The sequence below is a fragment of the Anarrhichthys ocellatus genome, unplaced genomic scaffold (genome assembly GCF_004355925.1).
Source record: "Anarrhichthys ocellatus isolate YVR2014 unplaced genomic scaffold, GSC_Weel_1.0 scaffold38, whole genome shotgun sequence".
NCBI classification, from domain to species: Eukaryota; Metazoa; Chordata; class Actinopteri; order Perciformes; family Anarhichadidae; genus Anarrhichthys; species Anarrhichthys ocellatus.
The window spans coordinates 3,203,437-3,211,981 of NW_022280068.1; the positions used below are offsets into that span (position 1 = coordinate 3,203,437).

At 39.5% G+C, this 8,545-nt stretch overlaps 1 long non-coding RNA gene across 1 annotated transcript; it reads right to left on the bottom strand.

The window, feature by feature from the left end:
- Window positions 1-1,098: 1,098 nt before the first annotated feature.
- Window positions 1,099-4,505, bottom strand: LOC116394170 (uncharacterized). Its single transcript, XR_004213439.1, has 2 exons — window positions 4,345-4,505; window positions 1,099-2,486 (listed from the first exon to the last, which is right to left on the bottom strand). It is a non-coding gene; the product is annotated as an uncharacterized LOC116394170 (long non-coding RNA).
- Window positions 4,506-8,545: the final 4,040 nt, after the last annotated feature.

The window sequence follows — 8,545 nt, forward strand, 5'->3', positions numbered from 1 at the left end:
ATATCTATATATATATATACATACATATATATCTATATATATATATATCTATATATATATACATACATATATATATACATACATATATATCTATATATATATATACATACATACATATATATCTATATATATATATACATACATACATATATATCTATATATATATACATACATATATATACATACATATACATATATATACATACATACATACATATACATACATACACATACATATATATACATACATATACATACATACACACACACACACATATATATATATATACATATACATTTACATATATCCTGTCAACCCTCCCTTCTCTGATTAGGCCCGAGTATCATTCAAACATTTACATACATATACATATATATACATGTACATATATATACATACATACATACACATACATATACATACATACACATACATATACATACATACACATACATATATATACATACATACATACATACATATACATACATACACATAGATATATATACATACATACATACATACATACATACATACATATATCCTATCAACCCTCCCTTCTCTGATTAGGCCCGAGTATCATTCAAACATTTTCTGCATCTATACAATGCCAAACAATACGTCTTCAACCTAATTGTATAAATATAAACATGTTTTATTCCATAAATTTTGTTTTCCATTGAACAAGAACTTTGACAAAATAATAATTCTAAAATTGGCAAAATCTTAATTTGAATCAAGAGCTATCTGATCGAAATAAACAAGATAACAAATATGATTCGACGCCATCTGTTGACAGCTTTTTGATAAAATGTTGTTGTTGCACATAAGAGTGTTGAGATTCGATGCCAATATCTTTGTTCAAATATCAAGAAATTGTACACATTATATGATCACCTAAGGCATAAAAAGTCTCAGCAAATAATGTATTACACTTAGAGGCTATACATTAATTTACAGGAGGTAAATGGAGAGAGATGGGAAATGACATTCAACAAAATGTCTAAGCAGGAACGAGGCCAATCGTCATTTACCTTCTAACCCATGAACAACACTTGGGGGGGGGGGGCATACGATCTCACCTCTCTTTGCTTATCCGACCCGAAGGAGCTGTTGCCAATGTTCTTGTGACTTTATTATTAAATCACCCGCATAAGCATTGGTGTAAATGCTAAACCGTAAACAAGTCTAGATTCAAATAGGACAGCAGTGGAGAATTGTAATTGGTTCGCAATGCGGAATCGTCTTTCGAATCTTCTGAATCTTACTTCTCTCATTCAAAACACAGCCGTACCATTTTTCCCTGAAATGTCTTCAGGTGAGAGATTGGCGGTACAGAATTCCCTAAATATCTATCCCTACTCCCATTCACACATGACCCCATGCAGGAAATGTTCCTGAACATTTCAGGGATATACTGTATGTGTGAAAGGGACAATAAGGAGCCGCCAAATACGAAGAAGTGCTCATTGGACTATTTCCTCCTTTATTTCACAGAATGGCCTTTTCCGTTTCTTTTAATGTTTTTGTTCTTTTCTTGTTTTGTCAAAATCAACTTGATTTGCAGTCACGAATGGTGAAGTATTAATTAAAATCTTGCTCGAGAGTAATAACATCCACCTGCTTAGAAAAAGCAAGATCACTCTAACAACAGAAAATCCAAAATGTGTAAGAATTAAAACCACAAGGTCAATGACTTCACATGTAAGCTGTTACGTACAGAGTGCAGTCAGACTGTGTGTGTGTATTGCATCCTCACATTCAGTGCAACTGAACATAGTATTGGAGTCACAATGGAGGCTGAGGTGACCTCGCATGACCTGGAGCTGAGGGGGAAGTGACAAAGTGGTTTCGCTGAGACACACGATCCTTTTTGGGTTTAACCGCATACGACACACGACTGCAACAGTGGCTGCACGGAGAGAGGTGAGTAAGTAAAGACGAGTAAGTACAAAAGACATTTTAGAGGGATGAAAGAGAACAACGTGGGGTAGAAAGCTCGAAAGGAAAGAAGTATATAAAAAGACAACAAAAAAAAAGCAAAAGCGAGAAATGAACATTCATAAGCAAGAATGAAAGAAGGCAGGCCCAGTGAGAGGTAGAGAGAATAATGAGTGTTGGTCCGGTCCTCCGCTGGGTTGGGTTGGGTGTTGGGTTACTGTACGTGCACAAATACAAATGATGAGTCACTTTCTAAAACACACAGGCACAAGCTCGCACACACGGCTTTAAATATAGACTCATTATACTCAAATCCAAAGCAAGTCCACCACTCTCTCTGTAACCAACCAGCCATTCGCTTTTAAGTCCTGACCGACACACAGACACAAACTAATTCCTCAAAATTATCACCTTTTTAATCCTCTGCAACATTTTCATGACCTTTCTCCCAAAGCTCTGAGAGCAAAGAAAAAGACCATTTTTAAAGAGACCCAACCAACACACACACACACACACACACACACACACACACACACACACACACCTAGGCTTGCTCTTTTAAACATTTTCTCATCTTAAAGAGCACTAATTACAAGCTTAAACATGCGGGCAACTGTAAAGTACACAGACGCACACACATACGCACTCCCACCCTCCCAACTCACTCACATAATTAGAGACTTGAGAAAGCTATGAGCGAGCCGGGAGAAGAGGAGGTTTGGAGGAGGGGAGATTAGAAGACATGAAAAAGTTTATCTTGGGAGTTGAGGATCAGGGAGGAAATTCACACTGAGTTCTTGCAGTTTTCACTTTACATGCACGCACACAACACAACGCTCTAGTCGGTGCGTGGAGTGGTCGTGCAGTGTGGAGAAAGAATGGACAGCGACAGAACGAGAGAGGGAGAAAAGGTGGAGCTGAGAGATTTTGCTCAAACGAATACATGAAACAAACGCAGATGCCATATTTTCATCATGATTTCCACATGGTAAATACATCTAAGCTATGCCATGAATGCACAGGGTCTTTAGTCATACATTTTTTATGTTATAGAGAAATACTTGAAACAAGTTTTCAAAGGCCTGAAAGCCCTAAATTGAATTGGCTGAATAGGGGAAAGAATGTGAACTCTTCAGTTTTTAAGGGCTCAACAGAAGTCAATAATGTATCCAACAAGTAACATCTAACAAAACTAAGTAGCTTTCATTTGACCTTATTGTTGACTCAAACAGATTAGTTACTTGTTTTGAGTCACTTGTCATAATTTGTAGAGATGTCATCTTTTCTGTTAATGTAAATCAAAATAAATATTTGTTTGAATTAATTGTGACACACACAAGCCTTTTCAGCAGCGGACTCTCAATCAGATATCAGAGCTTCCTTGAACACATCGTCTCTGCAACTGCATCGTCACAAAAATAAAGGAAACTAAAAACATGATGGATTAACTTCAGTGTTAATTGTGACTGTGCTGGTATAAAGCCAAACTGGCATCTGGTCCAAGGTAACCCATTTATTTTGAAAAACCTGTGGGATGTATTAAAAAATGTCAGGTATTCGTAACAAATGGGTTGAAACTTGTATGGTCCCTTAAAGTGACAGAGGGGGTCTAAAGTGCATCAGGACTGAACAACTCTCATTCTTTATTAATGACATTTCCTTAATGCAGTTCTCTTTTCCAGATCTTGAATATGAAACTCTAAATTTTGTTTTTCACATTTTGCTAGACTTTTCAAAACTTTCTTGCTCTGTTTACAACTCATCTACAACAAACTGTTCATCACTACCTCTCTTGATCCCCCTCTCTCCCTGTCTGTTTGCATCTCTCTCTATTTTTAGCTTTCTCTTTTGCAGATTAGGGGCCTATTTATAGACCCCCTTATGTTGTCCAATAAGAGTGCTCTCTGCGGGAGAATGGCAGCGTCACAAGGATTCACACACCTCCCACTTGGCACCAAGCCCAACAACCCTCCCTCTCTCTCCCCCCATCAAGTTCATACCACTCTCTCCCTCTTTTGCTCCCCCCCAATCTATACAGGGTGGCTCCTCCCGGCAGAGCCCACAGCTTCAGTGAAAACTTTACACACAGGAAAGAGCCTCACGTCAACCCCCCATAGACACACTGTGTTTAAAAACTGTATCCTACTTACTAAAAAGATCCTGTAGAAACAAAACATCTACAATGAGCAACTAAAATAGCCATGCTCCTCACTGCATGGTATCCATAAACACTACACTCCCCTGGTATACAAAGACATATGCAGACAGAGAGACACACAGATGGACGGATAGGAGCTTTTTCTTCATCTTTCCAACTTTTTTCCCCTTTTAAAAAAAGAGGACATTACATAATTCTCCAAACACTTCCTCTCTAAGCAGAGAGCACTCTGGCATTTTATCACACACACACACACACACACACACACACACACACACACACACACACTTCGGGCGGTCTGCATCACTGTCGCTATGACAACAGCGGGAGATCAATCCACAAAAACAGCCACTCGTGAGGAGGGGGGGGGGAGACGGATGGACAGACAAAGAGAGGGAGAGAGAGAGAAAGACACAGAGAGACAGACAGAGGGAGAGACACACAGACAAAGAGGGAGTGAGAGAGAGAGACAAAGGGAGAGAAAATAAGGGGGGGGGGGGGTAATGGGAAGCTGATGTGTACGTGCAGCTGTATCAACTCGGGCTCCGTGCCATTTCTTTGCCGGATTCCCTAGTCCGTTTCCTTTACCTGCCCTCTGCAGGAAAAGAAACATCTCACACAAAAGACAAATTTCATTTCATTTTCAAGCACATCTCTGTTTTCTTTGTGGTTCGACTTTGTCTCACAAATAAACATGGTCACACAAAAAAATCAAAAAAATCTAAAATCTTAAATTCCTACTGCTCGCACGCACTAGAGGCTAGAAGATTAGGTCGCATTCTATCCAAATTTTCTACGGTGCAAACCTCAACTGGATCCTTCAGATGCCCGGGGCATTGGAGTCTGATAATCAGTGCAGATTATGCTGCAGAATGAAAAGGTTCCCGATCAGACTGCGGCTGTCTTGACCACTCAGGTCTAAAGCAGTCAAAGCCGGTGAGACTTTTTCAAATGGCCAAAATGTCACTGGACACATTTTGTCTGGCCTTAAAGCTGAAGAGATAAGGCTGAACAAAGTGCCATGGTACTGCACCTACACCATGGGCTCTTTGGTGGTTCTGTAGGTACATAAAGGGCTACAATGTACTTCGCTGTGCATCTTCAAATTAATATGCATTCTCCAGCATCATCATCTCTAATGCTAGATGCAATAGCTTTTCTTTTTCTAGCAAAGCCACTTAATTCCCCAACAGCATCAGCTTAGTTCCCCATCACAATGTGAACTTAATATGATTACTAATGGCATGAATGTATAAAACAGGTAATCTAGTTTTGCAGTGATGCTACAACAGGTAAAGTCTAGGGAAGTATAAATCAGCTACAGCAACACCTCAGCAGTGATGTATAATTCAGGCATCATCAACACTGAAACATGATCACAGTGCTGGCAAGAGTCAAAAGGAACAAGACGAGAAAGAACCAGAGGTCTCTCTCAACTTCAGCTCATTTAACCAGTTAGGAGGGGGCGCAATGGATAAGCCTCTATCATAGTATGTGTATTAAATATATTGCAATAGTAATATCTATTATGAAATTTCTGCACATTTTCTGGAACATCACTTGGGAGCCTGTTGGGATGAAAAAAAACAATAAAAGGCCATGACACACCGGGTCGACCGTCTGCCCACGTCGGTGAGCGTCTGTCGCCCTAGTTCTTGCAGTGTGTCCCGCACAGTTGGCACTATTGTCTTCCCGTGTCGGAGGCTTTTCGGCAAATTTAGCATTGTTGAATCAGCGGTGAAGCCCGTGGGCGAGAGAAATCAGTGTGATTAGCCGCTAGTTCTTTGATGACAGTTTGGTGTGTCTGGGAATTAAGACTCTACAGCCACGTTAGCATCACTGTGAAGCTGCACTTCGGTAAAGCGAAATGCACAATGACACTGCGATCATGCTAAAGTTTAGTAGCTATAACACCTAAAATATTCACCCTCTTAGTTTGGCGTGTTAGCATGCCTTTGAGACAATATTTCATTGCCCTACAAATCCTGTAATTGGCACTAGACGCATTGTGCAGCTGCGGCTGATGGGAATGTCATCAGTTTTGCAGGTATTTGGTTATAAACCAAAGTGCGATACAACATGTTGTGTCAATCCATCTGGTCGACGCTGATGTACTCACTGAATGAGTGAAAACATTGACCTGTACGATACATCCTTTGAAGGTCTGCACCAATTGATCCAAAAGTTATTTCTGTCTGAACCAAAGTAGTGGACTGATCAGCACTGGAAAGATAGTTAGCATGTCAACAAACGTTTACATGCGGAAATATTTTCAGTCAGATGAATTTAGCATTAGTAACTTTAAGACATTCAGCGCACAAATCAAATCAGCTCTTTATCAGCTGTACATTTAAATTACTATACGTTAAAAAAAACACTGAGTGTAGTATTTAGTGCGAACAGCCCTCACAAGGGTCCATTCCCAGAGCCTGATACAAATTTAGACATTTAAAGTAAGAAAATATCTTTGTCTGTGTCTGTCTGCAGCTTACATTTGCAAGGACCATATTGTTTTTTTTTCCAAACCTGTTTGCTTAGCACACAGGTGTAATGAACTGGAAAAGCAATGGTGTGGAAAATACACTCTTAATCTTCCAAAGTATTTAGTGTATGTGGATAACAAAGATTAGGACTTTTCCGTCTCTCCAGGGACTTCCGTTGGCTGACAGTTAGGATCCTCGAGGGGCTTTCTTTGTTATGTTTTGTGCAGCAGTCATTAAGTATCCATTAAAAAACTCAATGGCTCCTTAACTGTCAACAAGCCAAAAATAAAACAAGAATCCCACTCTTGCCATTTTTATGAACAGGGAAAAGTGACAATTACAAAGCTTGAAAGAAGCATAGTCACTGCTCTTCCCTGCATTCAGTGGAAATGCTGCATTTGGAGCGTTATCACTAGAGGGTTTTCAGCTGAGCTTTAAGCTGCTAACACCACAAAGGTCACTTGACAAAAAACACACCACGTCCGACCCAAACGCTGCTCAAGTTCTTCAGGGAAATGTAGTTTTTTTTCTTGGCTGTATTTTTGCTACTCCACACTCATCTTGTGAGTTCTAGTGCTTTGAGTGATGCACTGAAGTGAACGATTTGTGACAGCAGAAAGCAGGGCAAACATCTGCAGATCTTGTCTCCTCAGTGGAGTTTACTGTTTCTGCTGGAGAGGTGAATTCAATGAGAGAGAGAGAGGAAAGGATAAAAAGTGGTATAGAGAGCGGAGGTTGAGAAGACATTGTGATATGCAAAGGCTGGCTGGCAGAAAGACTGAGCCAAGGAGATGGGATGAAAAATGAGACTGAAAGGTGAAGGGAAAAAGGGCACCGAGTGTCAAGAAGAAAGAACAAGAAGCAGAGAAGCAGAGTAACGTCAGGACACAGAAAGTCACAACAGAGACAGGCTAGGAGACGTTAAGGCAAAAGAAATGTTCTGAGTGACAGATACCGATTCTTAACTGGTCCAAACTGAAATAAAAACCTTCAGAATAAACCTAGCAGGTCATGAGTGTCATATTTATTATTATTAAACCACACAATGACATGTTAGGCATCTCCAGTATTTCTAGCAGGATGCAGCGACACATCACTCTGTTTACATTCTGCATCGCTATCATGACAAAGCAGTTTAAGAATTTAAAGATATTTATCAAAACCAATGAATACAGAACAGACAAATGTGATTTTTGTTAAAAGTGATTGGGAAAACAGCCTTAAGATACACAACTTTCACTGCACATGCCTTCCTTTGAGCTTATTATTAAACATGAATCCTGAAAGAAACCCGGCCTCCTACAAATTTACATTTCCATAAAACTGAACTGCACCCTCAATTACTTTTGGAGGGGAATGCAATTTCATCTGGACCGAGCGATCGCAGAAACTACTTAGTTAGGTTAAGGAAAATCATTAAGCGAGGCTGCGTATTAAAACATTTTTGCACTCATTCCCTTTCTTTCCGAGAGTTAGATGAGAAGGTTGATAGCACTCTCATATCTGCTCTTTGACTTAATATGAAGCTACAGCCAGCAGCCGGTTAGCTTAGCTTGGCCTAAGAACTGGAAACAGGATAAACAGCTAACATGGCTCTGTCTAAAGCTCACTCATTAACATTTAGATTTTTGTACTGGTTGAGCGTAGGTTAACAACATGTTAATTAGATTAGAATAATTACACTTAAGAGGTACAGGTAGAAGGATTTTTCCACAGACAGAGGCAGACTAGCTCAGTCAATCTTTATGCTAAGCTAAGCTAATTGGCTGCTGATTGTCGCTTCATATTTATCATATAGACATGGCAGTGGTATTAATCCTCTGGTCTAACTATATTTAACTCTATATAATTTAACCTTTAACCAAACAAGTTAACCAGCTCTGTAACCATTTAAATAGTAGGTGAATTACTTCCTACGGCATCACCTGTACCTATATTTCTGACACCTCTGGCAGATGTTTT